Consider the following 20,732-nt stretch of genomic DNA (forward strand, 5'->3'; position numbering starts at 1 on the left):
AGGCATTTCCTTACACCTCCTACTCAATGAATTCATGAAACGTAACTGTAAACAGAGCCAAGTTTTTTTAAAAATTTTCCTTTAATACATGTACTTAACAATCCACAGGTAGAAGGATTTGACAAATTATTTTCATCATTTCAAAAATGTGAGTACGGAAAACACAGTTAAAATGCTTAATTCGAGCATTTGTCACCAAAACATTTTTTCAAGGTAGCCAAATCAGTCTGGTAGCATATAGTGAGGTACATCATGAAGGATTCTGGTGTCGCTCTGTCACTATTTTAAGTTTTGCTTAACGCATACTAACGTGCACCATACTTTCATAATCTGCACATTATATTCAAACTCATTGTGTGTAAATATTCACATTAATTTAGCCATATTTAATGGAGGCCTCACTTTAAACAGCTCATGTTGACATAAAAATTGACTTTTGGTTGCTATGATATTTCTCTCTTTCTACTGTTTCGGAAGCCAAGCTTCAATAGTTCACAGTAATTAGATTGTTGGAAAATGTTTTGGTTTCTGTGAGAACTGTTTAAATGTGTGTTTCACAGATTATTAATGAATCCCTGCATCTGTACTGAGTAGTGTATCATCCTCCTACAAGATCTCTCCTGAAGGCAGTGCAGCCGGAACCTACCATAGTGTGATGGCTGGGATATAGGTTGACCACCGATATTGTGAAGTGTTCAATCCTCCTCCTGGGAACTGTGGGGAGTGTTGCATCTTGTCAAGAATTGTATGCTTTAATTGTGCATTGCAGAGGTAGTTAGATTCAGATGCCCCTTTCCCCTCCTCTGAAAGTAGACATTCATCTTTGCTCCTGCTCAAAGAGTTATACTCTGAGAAAATCTATTCTCATTTATTTGATTCTGGCGTTTCAAGGCTTTACTTGCTGACACATTCTTGACTTCTCTCACATTTGTCCTAATTCCTCTAGTTTACCACACCAGGTTTTGATTCACGTATGACAACTTCAAACAGTTTGTTTTTGCTATTTTTAGTTGCCCTGAACCTTACTGACCTACACCTTCATATGATTAGCAATGCCTTATGACTGATCTGAATGACTTTTTTATTTTGCTAATCTGCTAATAAACCTTTATGCTTTGCAAATCTAATACAGTCTCTCATCCTTGTGGCTCCTTATATACTTCACTCTCATTGTTGTGTTGTTGGCTTGTTAATGTTAAGCCTCAGTCCAGGCCTAAAGGTCCATCTGCTGGAGTGCATTTTATATTTGAGTTTGCACAAACAATTTGCACAGTGCAAATCCACTGCAAGAATCGCGTCATGAGAAATTCAAAAGGCCACTTCCATCCCCACCACACACATGTACAATGGAGATTAAATTGACGGGCCACAGTTTATTAGTTTCTCTGAACCCAGTACCCCTTGAATCTCTAGCATTACTCAGTCCTATGGGCATGATTCACAAGCTGTGCTTTGTAGACCGTTTTGTACTAATACAGTTGTACTACAAAACTTATTGCAAAGTGCATTTCACAAACTTCACCTTTGTAGGAAGTTACACCTTTGTAGTGATATACATTTTTGTAGTCAACCCCTATCTGCTTTATTGTCCATGGGAATGTGTTGCAGTACAAGTAATTGGCCATATGTAGTGCTATACTTCCCAATAAAGTGTTAGTTCCGACAAAAATGTAAACTACTACAAAAGTGCAGTTTGTGAGTACTGAAAAGTAGTAAGCTTACTCAAAAGTGTAGGCTACCTTTGTGAATTAGGCCCTACATGTTCTTCAAAATTTAATGTGACAGATTAACCTACCTCGTGAACATTCATGGGGACATGAGTAGCCAAGTGAAACATGTGTTGGCTATTCTTGCCCTATTCATGTGCACTGGGCAAAAACAATACTTTACATACTCATAAATTATCTAGGGATTAATAGTAACCTAAATATACTAAAGAAAGTTGAAAAGCGTGCTACGTGCCTATATTTGAAGCAATATGCTTCACTCAGCTGAAATGCTGGTGAAAAACACTACTGCTTCTGAAGCTACCACCATACCAGCCCTTCAATAAAGGGTGTCACCAGGCGCAGAAGAGGGCAAAAGCAGAATTGGCAAAGTACGAGCAGAGGGACAGGGTGAAAGGAAGCTGTAATCATAGTTGCACTGTGTGCCGATGTCTATGTGTGATGCCAGCTCCACTATCAGCATCGCTACAGCCTACAGCAAGTCAGCATTTCCTGTGTTTTAGGGATACCATTCCCAGAGAGCAAAGCCCATTTTCATATAGTGAAGAATGCACCTTGAATGCCATGTGTAATTGCTTCTCGTCCATGCAACGGCGTAGAAGACATAGGGGGTTATTACAACTTTGGAGGAGGTGTTAATCCGTCCCAAAAGTGACGGTAAAGTGACGGATATACCACCAGCCGTATTACGAGTTCCATAGGATATAATGGACTCGTAATACGGCTGGTGGTATATCCGTCACTTTACCGTCACTTTTGGGACGGATTAACACCTCCTCCAAAGTTGTAATAACCCCCATAATGTTGAAAAAAGTAATGCCCCTCCGTGACTAGACTCATCTGACTGCTGGTAAACATGCTGCTGCTGTGTAATTGTGCAATTGGGGAATGACCTAAATCATTATCAGTACAGTGCCCAATCACGGTGGAAATCAAGCAACGGTTGATGAAGTTTCCATGATCAAGATGTGGATGAACTAATGATTGAGTGATCGTACTGCCCCCCGTGTATATTGACCATATTACAACTAACAAAAGAAATGTGTCCTCTATTACCACTCTAGAGTTTGTTCTTCTAGAAATATTGAACAGGTAAAAGCAAAACAATAGAGCATAGCAAATGTTACCTTCACATAATGGGTAAGGCATCAACGTTTAAGTACATGTTGTATTATCCTCCTCCACTTTCACTCCACCCTTCCCTCCCCCATACCACCTTTCATTGGGACATTCCATCGGGAGTTGTCTTGGAATGTTGGCGACCTGTCACAGGGCCCTGCCAGGTGAGACTAGGCGCTCGTTTGATATGAATAAAGCAACTTACCTAACAACCACTGTTGTCCTCTTCGATACACTATAAAAGCAACGTTAATAAATACACTTTCCTGTAGGGAGGTGCAGAAACTCAAACATTAAAGTATAACGAATATTATCCATTTCACCTACAGAAAGCAAGAATCAAAAGTGCTGAAGTGAATAAATTCAAAAGTGTACAAAAGGTGCAACAAAAAAAATCCCTGATTGGAAGAAACACTTCTAACTGATCAGAGCGTATCCGCCCAGAAATTAAAATACATTTTTTGTTAAAAAAACGAAACCTGCCAGCCTGTCAATCAGACCCGAATGCAATTAGAAGTATCAAACACATTTAAGAAGAAATCATTTTCAAAGCTATGAGCCTGATTCATAAAAACAGTTGAAAATTGGCACCTGCAAGTTGACAGCTTCATATAGGTGCCGAATTCTGCCTGTCTGGAATTCGCAAACATTTCACAAAAACTACCTAAATCATGCTCGAGTCACAGTTGTGCATGTGTGAGTGAAAACAATGCAGATTTATTTTTCACAGACGAAAACGGACATGCGTTTTCACATGTGAAGAAAAACAGAGCAAACCCATCACACTTCTTAAATTTTTTAGTTTTTAGCTCCGTGGGGTTAAATAGTTTTCCCCATGGACAAACATCTTCTTTATACTTTTGTCGTTTTAGGAAGGCTATCTCTTCTCACCGTGAAACAGGAGTAAAACGTCGCACATCTACCATTGTGGAAAGAGAACAGAAGAGGTTTATCAACACTAAAAAAAAGTGTGTTGTTTACAAACTTCCAAGAAATTACCACTCCTACTCCTCACCAACAGGAGGAGATTTACTTATTACGAAGCCTCTGCATGAGAAAATCCATGTTTAACTGTGAAACTAACTTCTTTGAATTAAAGTCAGTTTGCACCTGTTAAAAAGCTTTTTTGTGCATGTAAACCGTACCTGTGCAAATAACTTTGTGAATGAGGCCCTATGTTTTCAGCAGTTTTGTAAATACCACTAAAGACGGGGATGAGTGAGTATTTAAGGCCCCAGCTTCCAAAAGATTTTGACCTAGTACCAAACACTGAGGTCAGGTTGGCACATAGGATTTGTTGGGAGCAGTTTATAATCCTTCAAGAGTGATGGTTGGTTTGTAATACAGGTGATGCATCTCAATTTTAACTTTGTAGTATCTAGGACTCCTTCCATTAAAAGATGTAAACATCAGGCACAGAATTTGAATGACAGCCGAGTCAGACTTTCCAGAAAATCCATCAATTGTGGCACAGTGAAGGCAGAAATTAGTTATTTGGTACACATTTTACACTTTTTGGAGTTACTAAGTTTCGTGTTAATGAAGTGGACACTTTGCAATTAACTTTAGAATCCAGAATCTAAAAATTATGTAAGACATCCAACATTTCAAGTGTAGAGAAAGGGGGTGACATAAAAATGGAATGACATTTTAAACGTTGCCCCTGCACCTCACTGAACAGAGACGATAACAAGAATAACTGTAAACCCAAAGGGATGTGCCCAATTTATTCCAATCCAACCTTATTTCTTGATACCTTCTCTGCAAACCATCCATTAGTAGAGTTGACTATGCCCCAGATCATGTGATCATGATACATTTGGATTACAAAAGTAATTACATTGCCTCCCTGAACGACAAACAGATGTTCTGTAACTTGTGCCCAATTAAAAGTTCGGATTGAGCATTAATGTGAACAAATCGACCCATATAAGCCCCACCATATCATAGGTATTTTTCAAACGCCATGTGAAGCATATAATTAAAGTCATAACTTCCTCTGCACCATACACAAGACCTCTTGTGGCAATTGCACAATATTGTTACAGAATTGTGCCCCAAATGATGTCTGCCAGCTCCTTTGCTCAGCCTAGATCCATAGTTGAAGCAAAAATCAAAGTTTAGGATCCAGAAACTTGATTGACTGTCACTAATAGTTTATGGAACACGGCTCTAAATCCCTCTTAATCCACCTGTAGTGGAGAAACAAAATCATCCACTATTCTGATGACTTTTATGGAATGTAATGACTGACCTTTCCAGAACAGGGGTGCCAAGTGACCTCTAACTGCAATATGCAATGCTGCTCATCTCCTCTTCACTAATGATCTCCCTTTCCACTTTATCCTGACAATGCTGCATAACTCTTTACAAAAAGGGAAAGATTTAACAAGTTGCACAGCTTATTTTTGGAAAGCCTTATATTGAACCAAGAATTAAACTGTTTGGATCCATAGGTACTCGTGAACCAAATGAATACACACAGAAACTCACACAAGTCCTGAGGGAACCCCAAATCAGATGTGCCAACATTACTACAACTGTGGGTATTACCTCACCCAGTTATGGCTAACTGAATCTTTGTGGAATGCTTTTAGGAAAAAACACAATATTCGGAGAAACCTCAAAGAGATCGAATTATTATCGCTGCGTTATGCCCAAATTCTTTCTTCTGATTGAAACTGCTCTAATGAGATTGTTTGCCTCCTGCCTGTTAAGAAGGGCTTAATCCAAGGAAGGGCATTGTGTGGAATGCCGCATTCCTGAATTTGCTGGCGGGATATAGTAACAAATACTATGGAGAGTTCCAATAAAATCAAGATCGTATTATTACCAGCATTGAGAGTCATTTTAATCATTTCAGACGCCTCCAACAAGGATGACTCTGCAGAGTGTTTAGGTCTAAAACCAGATTGTTAGGGGTGTAGTAGATTTGAATCCTCCAAATACAAAATAAGTGGACCTTTTACAATTCTTCCCAGCATTTTGTTTAAAGAGGGAAGTGAGAGAAATAGGGTTGACTATCTTTATAACCTTATGAGAATTGAAGGTGGATAGGAGTCAAAAGGAGACCCAGACTTACATGAAAGGATGGCTTGGCAGGAATGGTTGTGTGAGATTTAAGGAAAGGTGCCCATTCTTGCATTTGTAATGTTAGGGATACAGTTAGGGGCTTCGTTGATGGTTAAGGGAGACCTATAAGAAAACTGGAAAAAAAAAAAACGTATCTAAGGTAGAACTGGCAGAATGGCTGGCGCTGGTCATGGAAAGGCGCAGATGGGCTTGCCTTAAGTGCTCCTTTGGCACGCCAATTGCGCACCCACTGCACACGTCCTCTGCGCATCCGTGCTGCTAGCCTGCACATAAGGGAAATTTAATGAAGCCCCATCTCCCAAAACCTCCTGAAAGCACAACTAGGCCTGCAGCTTTGCAGAAGAAGGCTATATCCTGAGGTATGGAGGGTCTGAGTGAGACAAACAAAATCCCTAAAAGGCTATTAAAGTCTGTCCATAAAACAGTTCCCAAACACATTTCAAAAAGCCCCCACACATTAAAACAATTAAAAAATCAATTCAACTTTGCAGTCTGAAAACATTCAAAACGGGAATTCCTGACTGCTGAGATTAAAAAGATTTAACAGCGAACTCTTAAAGTAAAAAAGGCTTTTCGAAGCAGAAAAATTCAAATGTGCAGAGTGCATTCAATAACGTGGAGACTGTTACGTTTGTGCCCAGTGGTCGCGTCCACACTGTTGGCCTGCACATAGGGGAAATTGAATTTCCCAAACAGCTCCCGGAAGCACAACTAGACCTGCACCCGCACAGAAGGCTTGTTCCCGCGGTATAAAGGGCCTGAGCGATACAAACAGTATCCCTAGAAGGATATTTTAGTTCGCCCATAAAACAATTCATACAACACATTTAAAAAACCCTCAACATATAAAATCTATTAAAAAAGCAATTCAACTCGGCAGTTCAAAAACATTAAGAGCGGCAAGCCCTGAGTGCTGAGATTAAAAAGGTTTAGCAGCGACGTTTTATAGAAAAACATGTTTTTTTCTACTGTACAAAGTGCATACAATAATGTGTAGACTTAGAGGTTTATGCCCAGTGGTCTCGTCCGCGGGCCTGCACATAAGAGAAACTGAAAGAAGCCCTACCTCCCGAAACACCTCCTGAAAGCACAACGTCAGATTGCAGAACCCGTGATCAAAGCTGGATGCTCCTGGTGTCACCAGTGATATGTCTTTAAAACCTAACCAATGTTTTACCAAGGGTGACTCCAGACAACAGGTCAACTCATGACCTAAGATAGCCTGATTGATATGAATCTGTGTTTCTTGTTTCTAAAGGAAAAAAGAGCTTGTTGAAAGCCTGAACAAAATTAATCAAAGGCATCAATGGGAGAAAACATGTTCAGCTCTAAACACACAAGATAAAATGCCAGTCGCAGGGTTGGAAGATTGAAGACCTCGACTCCCTGTTGTTGTTCTGGTTTGTGTTTGCAATTCTAATAAACCCTTCTGGCTAATGATACACATCGGAGATTACCTGCCTTGAAGGTGGCCGGGAACTCTGTTTGCAATAGGAATGCCATATGTGGTCATGCTTCTACCAATAGGTTGTGGAAACAAAGGAAATATGTCTTGTTAACGCATGCATTGAGGTAGATTATATTTGAATCGATAATTAATTTGCCCCACTAAATGCTATATGCAACAGGGTTGTCAATGCACGCGAAAATGCACTTGAATTGGAGACAGAAGAGTAATATCAACAAGGAAATAAAATGATACATTTTATGACAAAATAAACGTAGAAAAATAAATCACTGAGTTAGAAAAACAATTGTTAACAGAGGATTAGTTGATCTCCTCCTAAGACATCTTCATGAAAAAGTATCAGGTAGTGTGTTCTACATATGTGCGGCATTCAAAGCACTACTCGGTCAGCATAAAATATATTTTCCATGAAAAATGTATTTTAGCAAACCATTTACAAAGGAAGATTTTTATGTTCGACCTCAAAGTGCTTTAAAAAAACATGGGGTTAGGATTGTGTATTTTATTGCACCATCAGAGCTCATTTTTTCTCAAAACATCTTACATTGAAGAACAACAAATACAAAGAATGATCTACAAAATATAGCAAAATGGTTCATGCTTGAGCACTTTGGATCCAATAAATTGCTGATTGGTGAAATTACCCTCATACGTTTCAATAAATTGCTCTAACGATGATTAACACCCCTAAATTAGAGCTCAATGCATTGCCCGAGTGATAACATTTTACTGAATGAACCATATATCGGCAATCTCAAATGTGAGACATTCTCTTCATCGATTCATAAGCTTGCGACCATCTTGGCATCTACATACACAATCACAACCTAAATCGCATCTACACAATTACACTGCCTATCTCATAGAGTTCAACAAAGTAACATCCGGAATGCACTACAAGTCACGCATCCAACATTTTAACATATTCTCTCTCTCCCCACTCATCAATCTCAACTCCCTCTTAATCCATTGCTTCCATTTCAGCCCCGCTCTTTCTTACCCACCTTGCCATGCTAGTACTTGCCTCTCCTCCTTCAATGACCTACCTTCTCTCCATCAACACTTTCTCTTTCTTCTCTCTCCTCTACTCCCAGTTTCCTCTGACTGCTTCTTCTATGTCTGGTTCTCCCCTCTCTATTCAGCCTTTCTCTAAAAACACAATCTCAACATGCCTCCCTTCTCATCATCTCTTTGTTGACCATCTCACTATCTCTTTTCACCTCAGTGTGTATCCTCCACCTCCATTCTACTTCCCCCTGCCATAATGTGTCCTTTTTCTTACTCTCATTACCCCTCTTACGTTTCCCTTCCCCTAATGGCACTCATCTCTCATCCAAGCTAGACCCCCACTGCTTTAGTCTCAAATATATAAGCATAGGATGTATGTTCATGTGGTGTGTTCAATGCATTGTTTGCATGTGTGCATGTCAATGATCTCAATGGTGAGCTCAAAAGTGATGTTGTCACTGATAGTATTGATGCCATTTGTGACTGTGTTCAAAATGTTTGTATTTTACTTTTGCATAATTACATGAAAATTGAAACAAAATGTGCAAAATTATGCATAATTACATGAAAAGCAAATCTGGCGTTCAGCACTATATTTTAGCATTAATTGCACCTATTTGGTGGTGAGGACATATTTTGTGGTAAAAAAAAGACACAAAAATCACAAGCCATTATGGAACTGTGGAGTTCATGTTTGACAAACTCCCAGACCATAGACCCTTTATGGCTGCCCGGCACTTACAATGTCTAAGAATTGGCTGAGGCACTGTAGGGTCATAGTGCTCATGCAGCTATGCCCTCACCTGTGGTATAGTGCACCCTGCCTTGGAGCTGTAAAGCCTGCTAGAGGGGTGACTTACCTATGCCACAGGCAGTGGGTTGGGGGCATGGCACTCTGAGGGGAGTGCCATGTCAACTTTGGTCTTTTTTTCCCCACCAGCACACTCAAGCTGTGAAGCAGTGTGCATGTGCTTAGTGAGTGGTCGACAGGGTAAAATAATACATGCTGCAGCCCTTAGAGACCTTCCCTGGCCACAGGGCCCTTTGCACCAGGGGTACCTTTTACAAGGGACTTACTGTGTGCCAGGGCGGTGCCAATTGTGGAGACAAAGGTACAGTTTTAGGGAAAGATCACTGGTGCTGGGTCCTGGTTAGCAGGGTCCCATCACACTATCAATAAAAGCTGGCATCAACAAAAGGCAAAAAGTTAGGGGGTAACCATGCCAACAGTGTCATTTTCCTACACAACCCCTTCCCAAATGAAAGAGGATGAGACTAACCTTTCCCAAGAGAGTCTTCATTTTCTAAGTGGAAGAACCTGGAAAGGCCTTCTGCATTGGCATGGGCAATCCCAGGTCTGTGTTACACTACACAGTCCATTCCCTATAGGGATATGGACCACCTCAACAGTTTAGGGCTCACTCCTTTCATCTGCATGAGCCATTGGAGAGGTCTTTGGTCAGTTTCAACTATAAAGTGAGTACCAAACAGGTGTGGTCTCAACTTTTTCAGTGACTAAACCACAGCAAAGGCTTCCCTCTCAATGTCACTCCAACGCTGCTTTCTGGGTAGTACCCTTCCGCTAATAAAAGCAACAGGCTGGTCAAGGCCATCATCATTGGTTTGGGATAGGACTGCTCCTATCCCATGTTCAGAGGCATCTGTCTACGCAATTAGTGCTTAGAATAATCTGGAGCTTTCACAACTGGTGCTGAGCACATAGCTTCTTTTAGGGTGTCAAAGGCCTTTTGACAGTTTAAGGTCCAGTTAACCTTCTTGGGCATCCTTTTGGAGGAGAGTTCTGTGAGGGAGTCACTATGGATCCATATCCCTTCACAAACCTCCTATAGCATCCAGTCAAGCCATGGAATGCCTTGACTTGAGTCTGGGTTTTTGGAGCTGCCCAGTCCAGAATTGCCTGGATCTTGGGTTGTAATGGCTGCACTTGGCCTCCACCTACAATGTGTCCCAAGTAAACCACTGTACCCTGCCCTATCTGACATTTGGTTGCCTTGATAGAGAGGCCTGCTGCTTGCAGGGACTGCAAAACTGTCTTCAGGTGGACCAGGTGATCCTGCCAGTTGGAGAAGAAGACAGCAATATCATCCAGATATGCTGCAATAAAGGACTCCATGCTGGCAAGGACTTGATTTTCCAACCATTGAAAGGTGGCAGGGGCATTCTTTCAGCCAAAGGGCATACCAGTAAACTGATAATGCCCATCAGGCATTGAGAATGCTGTTTTCTCTTTTGCTCCAGGTGCCATTTTAATTTGCCAGTACCCTGCACTTAAGTCAAAGGTACTTAAGAATTTGGCTGCACCTAATTTATGAATCAGTTCATCTGCTCTTGAGATGGGGTGAGCATCTGTCGTGGTGACAGACTTGGGCCCTCTGTAGTCCACACAAAACCTCATCTCTCTCTTTCCATCCTTGGTGTGAGGTTTGGTGACCAAGACTAGTGGGCTAACCCAGGGGCTGTCAGAGTGTTCTATCACTCCCAACTCCAGCATCTTGTGGACTTCCACTTTGATGCTTTCCTTGACTTGGTCAGACTGTCTGAATATTTTGTTTTTGACAGGCGAACTGTCTACTGTGTCCACATAATGGGTACACAGATGTGTCTGACCAGGGGTAAAAAAAAGAGTTCAGCAAATCGCTGTAGGACCTGCCTGCAGTCAGCTTGCTGTTGGGCAGAGAGGGTGTCTGAATAGACAACTCCATCTACTGATCCATCCTTGGGGTCAGTTGAGAGGAGGTCAGGGAGATGTTTACTCTCTGCTTCCTGATCCTTGCTGTCTCGGGCCTTCAAGAGTGGGACAAGTCTTTTGTCCCTGGCACAGCTGTTCCCTTGAGGGTCCCCCTTGGTCCAAGAGCTCTACCTGGTAAGGCTCCAGCTCCATAGACTCAGTTCCCTTAGGGGATAGGACATCTTCCTGGGAAGAGAGGTCCTGTTTCTTTTGCTGTACAGAGGCTGGTCCCCCAGTCCTCATACCTTTTCTCTTAGAAGGTTGGGCCATTATTCCAGGCTCCAACACTTCTTTTTCACCCTGTGCTCTGCTCTGTGCTCTTGTCTTAACACACACCAGTTCAGGGATAGCCAGCATGGCTGCATGGGTCTTGAGCTCTACCTCAGCCCATGCGGAGGACTCCAGATCATTCCCTAGCAAATGCTCTAATGAAATTGTGGAAGAGACCACTACCTGTTTCAGGCCAGTAACCCCTCCCCATTCTAAAGTCACCATTGCCATGGGATGAACTTTACTTTCATTGTCAGCAGTGGTGAATGTATATGTCTGTCCAGTCAGATATTGTTGTGGGGAAACCAGTTTGTCTGTCACCATGGTGACACTGACACCTGTATCCCTCAGGGCTTCTACCTTGTTCCCATGTATCAAGAGCTGCTGCCTGTATTTTTGCATGTTAGGAAGCCAGGCAGCTAGTGTGGCTAGATCCACCCAACCCTCAGAGACTAAAGTAGCTTCAGTGTGAACTCTGATTTGCCCTGGGCACACTGTTGATCCCACCTGGAGACTGGCTATTCCAGTGCTAACTAGAGTAGTAGTTGTGGGACTTTTTTTGGGACAGGCCTTGTCTCCAGTTTGGTGTCCATGCTGTCTACAGTTGTGACCCCAGGCCTTCTTGGGATCAAAGGTTTTACCCTTGTACCCATTTGAGGACTGTGAGGAGGCTTGGGGCCCACCCTCCTAAGCAGGTTTTTGGAGCACTTGAGAAGACTCTTTATTTTTGTCCTTGGGTGTCTCACCACCCTTCCCTTGGAAGGCTTTGTGACCCCTTTCTTTTGGTCACCTCCTGTGGAAGTCTTGGTCACCCTTGTCTTGACCCAGTGGTCTGCCTTCTTTCCCAATTCTTGGGGAGAAATTGAACCTAGGTCTACCAGATGTTGATGCAACTGCGAACGCGCAACAGAATCCTAGCTATCTACTCAGAATAGTGGATTCTGCGCTAGAGGACGATGGATCGAAGCGACATAGGTTTGAGGGAATGTCATCAATGAAAGGTGTGAGGATCAACAATATCAATAACGATCAATATTATAAATCTTCAGTCAATAACTACACCAGTTAATTAAGAAGAAGTCACAGATTTATTTCCCTATATTAACAAGGCTAATGTCACAAAAATAACTCTCAAACACAAATGATAAGCACATAAGATCAATAGCGGTTAATTGAAGCATAGTATATATCTCAATTTGATTAAGGCAATCAAACAAATTATCTCTAAAAGAATCACACTTATTAATAATACAAAAACTGGTAATAATGGCAAAGTATACATTAGTTCACCAAATAATTTCAAAATAAGTCATGAGCATTTCAAAGTTAGTTTCCTCACTAACCACAAATTAGCATCAACATGTGGGGCTTCATGTGAAAAGAATTTAGAAACACAAATTTAGAAAACTCTTAACTCAAATAATAATATAAAACTGTCACAGTGCCCTTTCCTCAGGATCTACACGCTGCTGACCAAAAGGCCCACCTCCCGGCGTCACCAACTCAGAAAGCTATCAGAGCGCAGAGTATTGATGAAGCCAGGCCGGGGGAATGGAATTAGGGTTAGGGGACTGCAGGGAGAAAGATCTGAAAAGAAAATGGTTAGGACAAATATGCATATACTCTTTTATAACAGTGTAAACTAACTCACCAATAGATTCTGGGACAAAGGTGTCTCCGTGATATCGGATTGAGACCCTTCGTGAACTTGGCTTAGCCCCTTCTTTGAATCATGGAACAAGAACAAACTGCAATCTCTGTACCTAAAGATGGCAAGAGCTTTGGACTATGACCATACTCTGAATATTAACCATGTAACAATTATGCTTTCATAACATAAACGTTTGATCTCAGCCTAGAAATGCACAAAGATTTAAATATGTATCTCACATATTGTACTTACCAAAAAACAATGAAACTACAGCTTGCTTTTCTCAAGCGCTTTCACATTTGCAACTGAGGCTTGAAAAGCTTTACTAATTGAACTTGAAGCGCTTTGATCATCATGCATGAAACGCTTTACTCATTATGCCAAGGGCGCTTCTACTTGTTTTGCCTGAATTGTTTTGCTCGTTGTGTCAAGGGGCGCTTTACTCATTTTGTCTGAAGCGATTTGATTGTCGTGCCAAGGGCGCTTTACTCGTGTGGCCTGAAGCGCTTTGATTGTCGTGCCAAGGGCGCTATACTCATGTGGCCTGAAGCACTTTGATTGTCGTGCCAAGGGCACTTTACTTGTGTGGCCTGAAGTGCTTTGATTGTCGTGCCAAGGGCGCTTTACTCGTGTGGCCTGAAGCGCTTTGATTATCGTGCCAAGGGTGCTTTAATCGTTTAGCCTGAAGCGCTTTTCTTGTGGTGCTAAGGGGCGCTTCACTCGTGTGGCCTGAAGCACTCTGATTGTCGTTCCAAGGGCGCTTTCCTCGTGTGGCCTGAAGTGCTTTGATCGTCATGCCAGGAGCGCTTTACTTTTGGTCTAAAGCGTTTTGCTCATTTTGCTAAGGGGCGCTTTACTTTTGGGAGTAAACAACCCCTTTCAAGATTTGACTCATCAAGACCTTACCGATACGAGTACGACCTACTTGTTTTTGAATTCACCATGGAAACAAGGATACTCTGACATGCTGCCACTCTGCCATGCAGGAAATCCGCTTTCTTCAGAGGAACTCCCCACGAGGTCCGACTGCACCGAAGTCTTCAATACAGTGAGCAATGTGCTTGCATGTGGCTGGGCTTTATAGGCCTGCCACACCCCAAGATGGCCGCTGCCTCTAAAAACTTGGGAGTTGTAGTCCATTCATGGAATGGCATTGATAAGTGCATCTTGTCCACCAATGTCCTGACCCTGCAGCTACATGAGCTTTACCACAGGGCAGGTGACGCTGATGACCACTTCTGGAGCAAGCGGGGATGACAAGCGGCGCGCATGAAGCCCCACAAAGACATGAAGCAGAGGTCAGGGCGGGTCCTGGACAGCACACAGCCTTATTCCTGACAAAAACGTTATTAATGTGCAGCAATAAAATCATAAGTTGCAGCTGGTACCTGGAAAGCAAAAGAGACACAATTCACATTTCAATGGCATACGTTACCAAGGATAAAAGTAGAAACAGCAAATGGCTTGCTTCAGCCTGAGGACACCATCAGTTATGTCATAAAAAAATTTGGGCCTAACGACAGCTACAGCCAATAAGTCTAGAACCATCACAATCGAACCTCATCTGCTATAATCTGCACTAATCACACTAGATAATTCTACCCAAGTTGTTATACTAAATCCTAATAATCTCATGATTGGTCAGTCTTTGGGGTGGTTTCATTTCAGCCAACCAACAACTAAATTGATGACCTAAAACACAACTAATCTACGCGAACTATAACATTTTCTTCCAAAGTATCATCATTTCTTCCGTCTTGTCTATAACCCCATTGTTTTGTCACCTCTCGAATATCTTGTTCCCAGGAAGAAACTTTTACAGTTTCGCTTCACTTCCATCCTCAAGGAAAGACCAGATATTAGTAACATTCTCAAGCAATAGAACATTTCAACTTATGCAATACTTGGTTAAGACATGACCTTGTAAGACATAACGTTGCAACCCACTAGGGGTAGCTGCAGGCACATCTACAGGAACTTCAAAGACTCTTTTATGAAACCTTTGAATCATGGAAAATAACCACAGCGTCTGAATATTATTTTGCTCAGCCAAGAACAGAACAACGAACATTTCAAAAGTCACTCATTTTGCATGTTAATTCATTACATATTTTTAGTATGAAAATCATCAATAAACATATTAGAAATTTCACACTCTCACAATCCCTCCTCTGATGACTATTCATGTCATCACATCATTCTTTTAATAAATACATTTATTGTCATTAATTTAAAAAATGTGTCTAATTTATTTTCGAATTATTTTTTTCCGTCTTTTATTTCCTTTGTAAAATGTATTCATTTGTATTTTAAAACTTCTTCTATTCTTCTCCAATTTTCTTCTCTTAACACATTTTATCACTTTATATATTCCCCAAATTCCAATTAAACAAAACACAATTATTGACACCCATTTTGCTATTGTCAAAATAACATTTTTTCCCACATTGCTAAACCAATTTCCCACAGCTTCAATCCCTTTTCCAGTCTTTTCCCAAATCACAGTTTCTGTTAGTTCTTTCTAATCCTTACTATTAGTATTAGTTACATTTATAATTAACTTGTTGACTTTCACTGATTTATCAGGGATGTAAGAACAACAATGATTAGAACCTAATAATTTACAAACTCTGCCCTCCTTCGCCAAAAGAATGTCTAACGCAAGGCGGTTCTGAAGTGCCATAGCTCTTGTAGCAGCCAATTCTCTATCCGGAAGAATGATAGCTCCGGAATATCTTGTCAACATGTTATCCACTATTGTAGACAACTTCTGAATCTTAATCGAATTCAGGACTACTCCCACTGAAGGAATTATAGCCCCAAAAATGTCTCCCACAATGTTAGAAATTGATTTTCACTTGTGTCTCATTTGAAATTTAATTGAATCAGGAATCTTACTCAAGTCTTCCAACTGATAGATTTTTGGAAAGACTATTCTCAAATAACATATTCCATACTACCCTCTAGGAAGGCGGTAATATGCATTTCTTCCACAGATATAGTAAATCACAGGTATTGGAGGATCCTGTCCATTCATCATATAATTCTACTTACTCTTAAACATAAACACATGTCTACATTCACTCCTTCCAACAAACACTCTATAATTTTTTACTCCAAGGTCTATGTATACAAAGTGTTCCTACATGCTCAGCATCTATTGTTAGTTTACCTTGTTTAGAGATGTCAGAGTAAGCATAATCTATTCCAGGCTTTCTACTTATGATTCCCTTATCCATTTTCGCCTTTATTCATCTCCTTTTGTCATCTGTATTATCTAAGAACGTCTTTTCTACTGGTGTTAGCAAACAAGTTAAATTATTAGGGTGAGCAAAGGCTGTACCAAAGGTTAAAGTAGGTTCAAAGAAGTCTCTCATAATCACTATGTTAATTTCTTTAGCTATTTTATTCAAATATCCTATGACAGGTACAAAAGACAATACGATATCATAGTTTGAATAAAAACATTGAATATATTCTTGATTATAAAACCGCATTAGCAAAAGACTGCAACTTATAGCATATGTCACGGGCAAGCTGTGATATGTAGTTCCTCCTTCCACTTAAGCTGGAATCTGTGAACATACATAACAATCAGTCGCATTCATCACCTGAACATACTTATGCAATAAGCGATAGAAAACATTAGAAGAAACCTCTTTCTCGTCATGTAAGTATTTGACATTTATCCTAAATCTATCTTTCATTAGTGACTTATTAGCCAAGCCTAGAGAACTTATTTTCGCAGTCTGATTTGCTCTATCCATCTCATAATCAGACATCCCTACGATCAACAATAAACATATCAACACACTCACTACCGCTAAACCAATACCAAACACTTTACAACAACTAATCCTACAGTTTTGGTTATGTGAGTTACTCATATTTCTATGCTAGGAAAAAAAAAAAAAAAATATGGATGATCACTTCAAAAATAAACACTTCAAAAACATAAAAAATCCATCCTATTTTTTTTATTTTTATGAATTCATTCACTCTTGGACAGTTCCTTTGACAAGTTCGGTATAGCAGCTTGTCTAATCCAGTTATCTATTTGTCTTCTCCAGTAGATTTCAAAATTTGTCTCTTCAGTATGAGTTTCAACTCCCAACTGTCATTTTCTGTACTCAAAGGGCCAGATGTATCAAAAAACCAAATTGCATTTCTTAAATAGCGAATTTTAAGAAATCGGTATTTAAGAAATGCAAAATGGTATGTATGATTTTTGCGATTCGGTAATAGTGATTTCTTAAAATTCGCAAATGCTATTACCGAATCGCAAATAGAGAATCCAACTCCATTTGCACCAATGGGCCTGCTGCAAATGGTTTTGCATTTCCTAAATTGCGAATTCCAGTTAGGAATTCGCAATTTAGGAAATGCAAATCCCAGGGTGCTGGGGACCTAAGGCCCCCTCTGCTGCACCCCAAAAATATTTTTACGGCCATGTGAAGCACACACATGCCTTAGGGGCATGTGTGCGCTACATGTCAATTTTAAAAATGCATTTAAAATGCATTTTTAAAATTTGCACATGGTTACCACCAAACGTTTGTTGGTGGTAATTGCATTTCCTAAATGCCCAATTCGCATTTCAGGAAATGCTTCATACATGTGCTTAAGAAATCACAAATAAGGGTTCCTTATTTGCGATTTCTTATTTAGAGAATCCCAATTTGCGATTCTCTAAATGGGGTCGCAATTTTAAGGAATCGCTATTTTTGCGATTCCTTAAAATTGCACTGCAAATGCCTTTCATACATTCTGAAAGGCATTTTTGCATTCGCAAACAGACAAATTTTGCGATTAGGACAGTTTGCGAATGCAAAATCGCTTGATACATCTGGCCCAAAGTCTCTTTCTTGTGAATCTTCCCGTTCCAAAATCAAAATTTTCTAAGTCCCTGTCAAAACAATAACTCAAAACTTCTTCTTGCCAGTCACTTGTATTTAGGTATGCCCATTCCGGTCCAGCATATCTCTTACTTGCAACTCTTTTTCTATTCAGTCATTTTCCACTTTCACTATCTTCTCCATTAGTGTGTTCTTCTCCAGGCAATTCTTTTTCCTCTGGTATTGATGGTATTACATCAACTTTTCCCCTTTCTGCAGTTTTCTCTCGCCAGTTGCCTCCTTTCAATGTTCCTTTTGTCAGTAATCTTCTCAATATTGAGTCTTCACTTGCCTTTGGACCTTTCTCTTCGGACGTTCCCGCAATTGGTTTTGGAAGAGTATAATCCACTTGGACGGGACTATTCTCAATTCCTTTCCCAATGAGGTCTGTCTCTTCTTCAGTTTGGTTTGACAAACATCCTGCAGCTGAGGTCACCCTCCTCTGAGCAGATCTTTCTTCTTTCTTTTCTTGCGTTCCACTCTCATTCGAGGAGACCCTCCTCGGATCAAAATCAGTCTTATTTCCTTCTTCTTGGACTGATTATTCTACTCCTTTTGCAGATTGTTCAACTTCTTCACTGTTCTGCTCTCTTTCATCTGTTACAGGAGTAGGTACATCTCTGTCATTCTTGACATTTTGCTAATTTTCTTTTCCTTTGTTTTCAGTGTTATCAACTGTTGGTAATCTCAACAGTTCCTCTTCTCTTTCTGTTGGATCATGCACTTTTCTTGTATGGCTCACATGCACCCAATTCAGCAGACCAGCACACTTCACAGCAGTCGTCGTAGTGAGCACGATCTGATAAAGTCCCTTCCACCGTGGTTCAAGACAAGACTTTCGGACGTGCTTCTGTATAAGCACCCAGTCTCTGGCTCTTAGACTATGACTTTGACCTTGTATTTGTTGCGCTGTTGCAACTTCCACCTGATGAGAAAAAGACAGAACTACATCAGCCAGGCTTTTGCAGTAATCTAGCACCATATCATCCGTAATATTCACAAGTGCATTTGCAGGTATTGCTGGCAATCTCATCACTCTCCCCATCAAGATTTCATGCAGGGACAACCCAGTAATTTTGTCAGGAGTACTTCTCATTGTCATTGCTACTAAAGGTAAAGCATTTGGCCATTTTAAATTTGTCGATGCACACACTTTGGCCAATTGTGATTTTAGTGTTCTATTCATTTGCTCTACAAGACCTGAAGCTTCTGGGCGATAGTTGCAATGTAATCTCTGCTGGATCTTTAATGCTGAAAAAAGCAATTTTATCACCTCATTATTGAAATGTGTACCCCTGTCTGATTCAATCGAAACCAGAAAACCAAAACGTGGAATTAGTTCTCGCAAAAGCAGTTTAGCCACAGTAAGACTGTCATTTCTCCTCATTGGGTGAGCTTCAATCCAATGACTGAAAATGCACACAGTCACCAACACGTATTTCAAACCAGCACATGCAGGCATCTCAATGAAATCCATCTGCATTCTACTGAATGGACCTCCTGTCATACCTATGTGACCCATGTTGACAATTGTTCCTTTGCCAACATTCATCCACTGCCAAATTATGCACATATGGCACACAGCTATGCCACATGTCTGATTTTTGGATTGTACCAGAATTGTTTAAAACTCCTGATCATTGCATCTCTTCCAATATGTGTTTGACCATTGTAGTACCTCGACATTTGCATCAGTAAACTGTTTGGCGAGACTACCCTTCCCTCTATTGTTATCCAAATTTCCTCCTCCCTTCGTATGCATCAATGTCTAATCCAATCTCTCCTTTCTTCTTCTGGAACATTGTTCTGTATTTCTCAACTCGTCTAATGTCTCCACTATCTGCATAGTGAAATTTGCATAAATCTCTTCATTTTCAGACACCAATTCCCAATTTTCTTTGAATGAAATTCCATTTAGAGCACATTTTGCAACCTGATCTGCATAAGCATTTCCCAATGTTACATAAACTTGTCCTCTCTGATGTGCACTGCATTTAACCACTGCAATTTTCTCAGGTTTCTGTACTGCTTGTAACAAATCATGTATTCTCTCCCCATTTCTCACAGGTGAACCTGAAAGGTCAGGAACTCTCTCTGTGATCAAATTTTCCCAAAATCGTGTACAATACCAAATCTGTATTGGCTATCTGTATAGATTGTCACTTTAATTTGATCTGATAATTGACATGCTCTGGTAAGAGCCACCAACTCCAAGACTTGTGCGGATATCACTCCTTTAAGCCATGAAGCTTCTAGTATTCCTGTGACTGTACACACTGCATACCCTGCTCTTAATACACCTCTGTTATCTAGTAAGGAAGAACCATCAACAAAAAGAATGTGATCATTGTCTTCTAAACAAGTGTCTTTGATGTCATCTCTTGGTTTGGTACATAGTTCTGTCACTTCTAAACAATCATGTTCAGCATCATCTATGTTAGACAGATCTTCCCCCTCATTTGGTAATAGAGTTGCCGGGTTAAGCACTGTGCACCTTTTTATTGTCACATTTGGTGCCCCAAGAATCACTGTTTCATATCGTGTCAGTCTTGCATTTCTCAAATATTGTGTCTTAGGCCTGGTCAATAAAATTTCTATTGAATGAGGTACCATCGCTGTTAGAGGATAATCCATCACAATATTTTCACTTTGAGTTATACTCTGCTCAACTGCTGCAACTGCTCGTAAGCATCCTGGTAAAGCTGCTGCAACATTATCCAAGGTAGCTGAAAAATATGCTACTGGACGATTG

The sequence above is a fragment of the Pleurodeles waltl genome, chromosome 8, assembly GCF_031143425.1.
Source record: "Pleurodeles waltl isolate 20211129_DDA chromosome 8, aPleWal1.hap1.20221129, whole genome shotgun sequence".
In the NCBI taxonomy this organism is placed as follows: Eukaryota; Metazoa; Chordata; class Amphibia; order Caudata; family Salamandridae; genus Pleurodeles; species Pleurodeles waltl.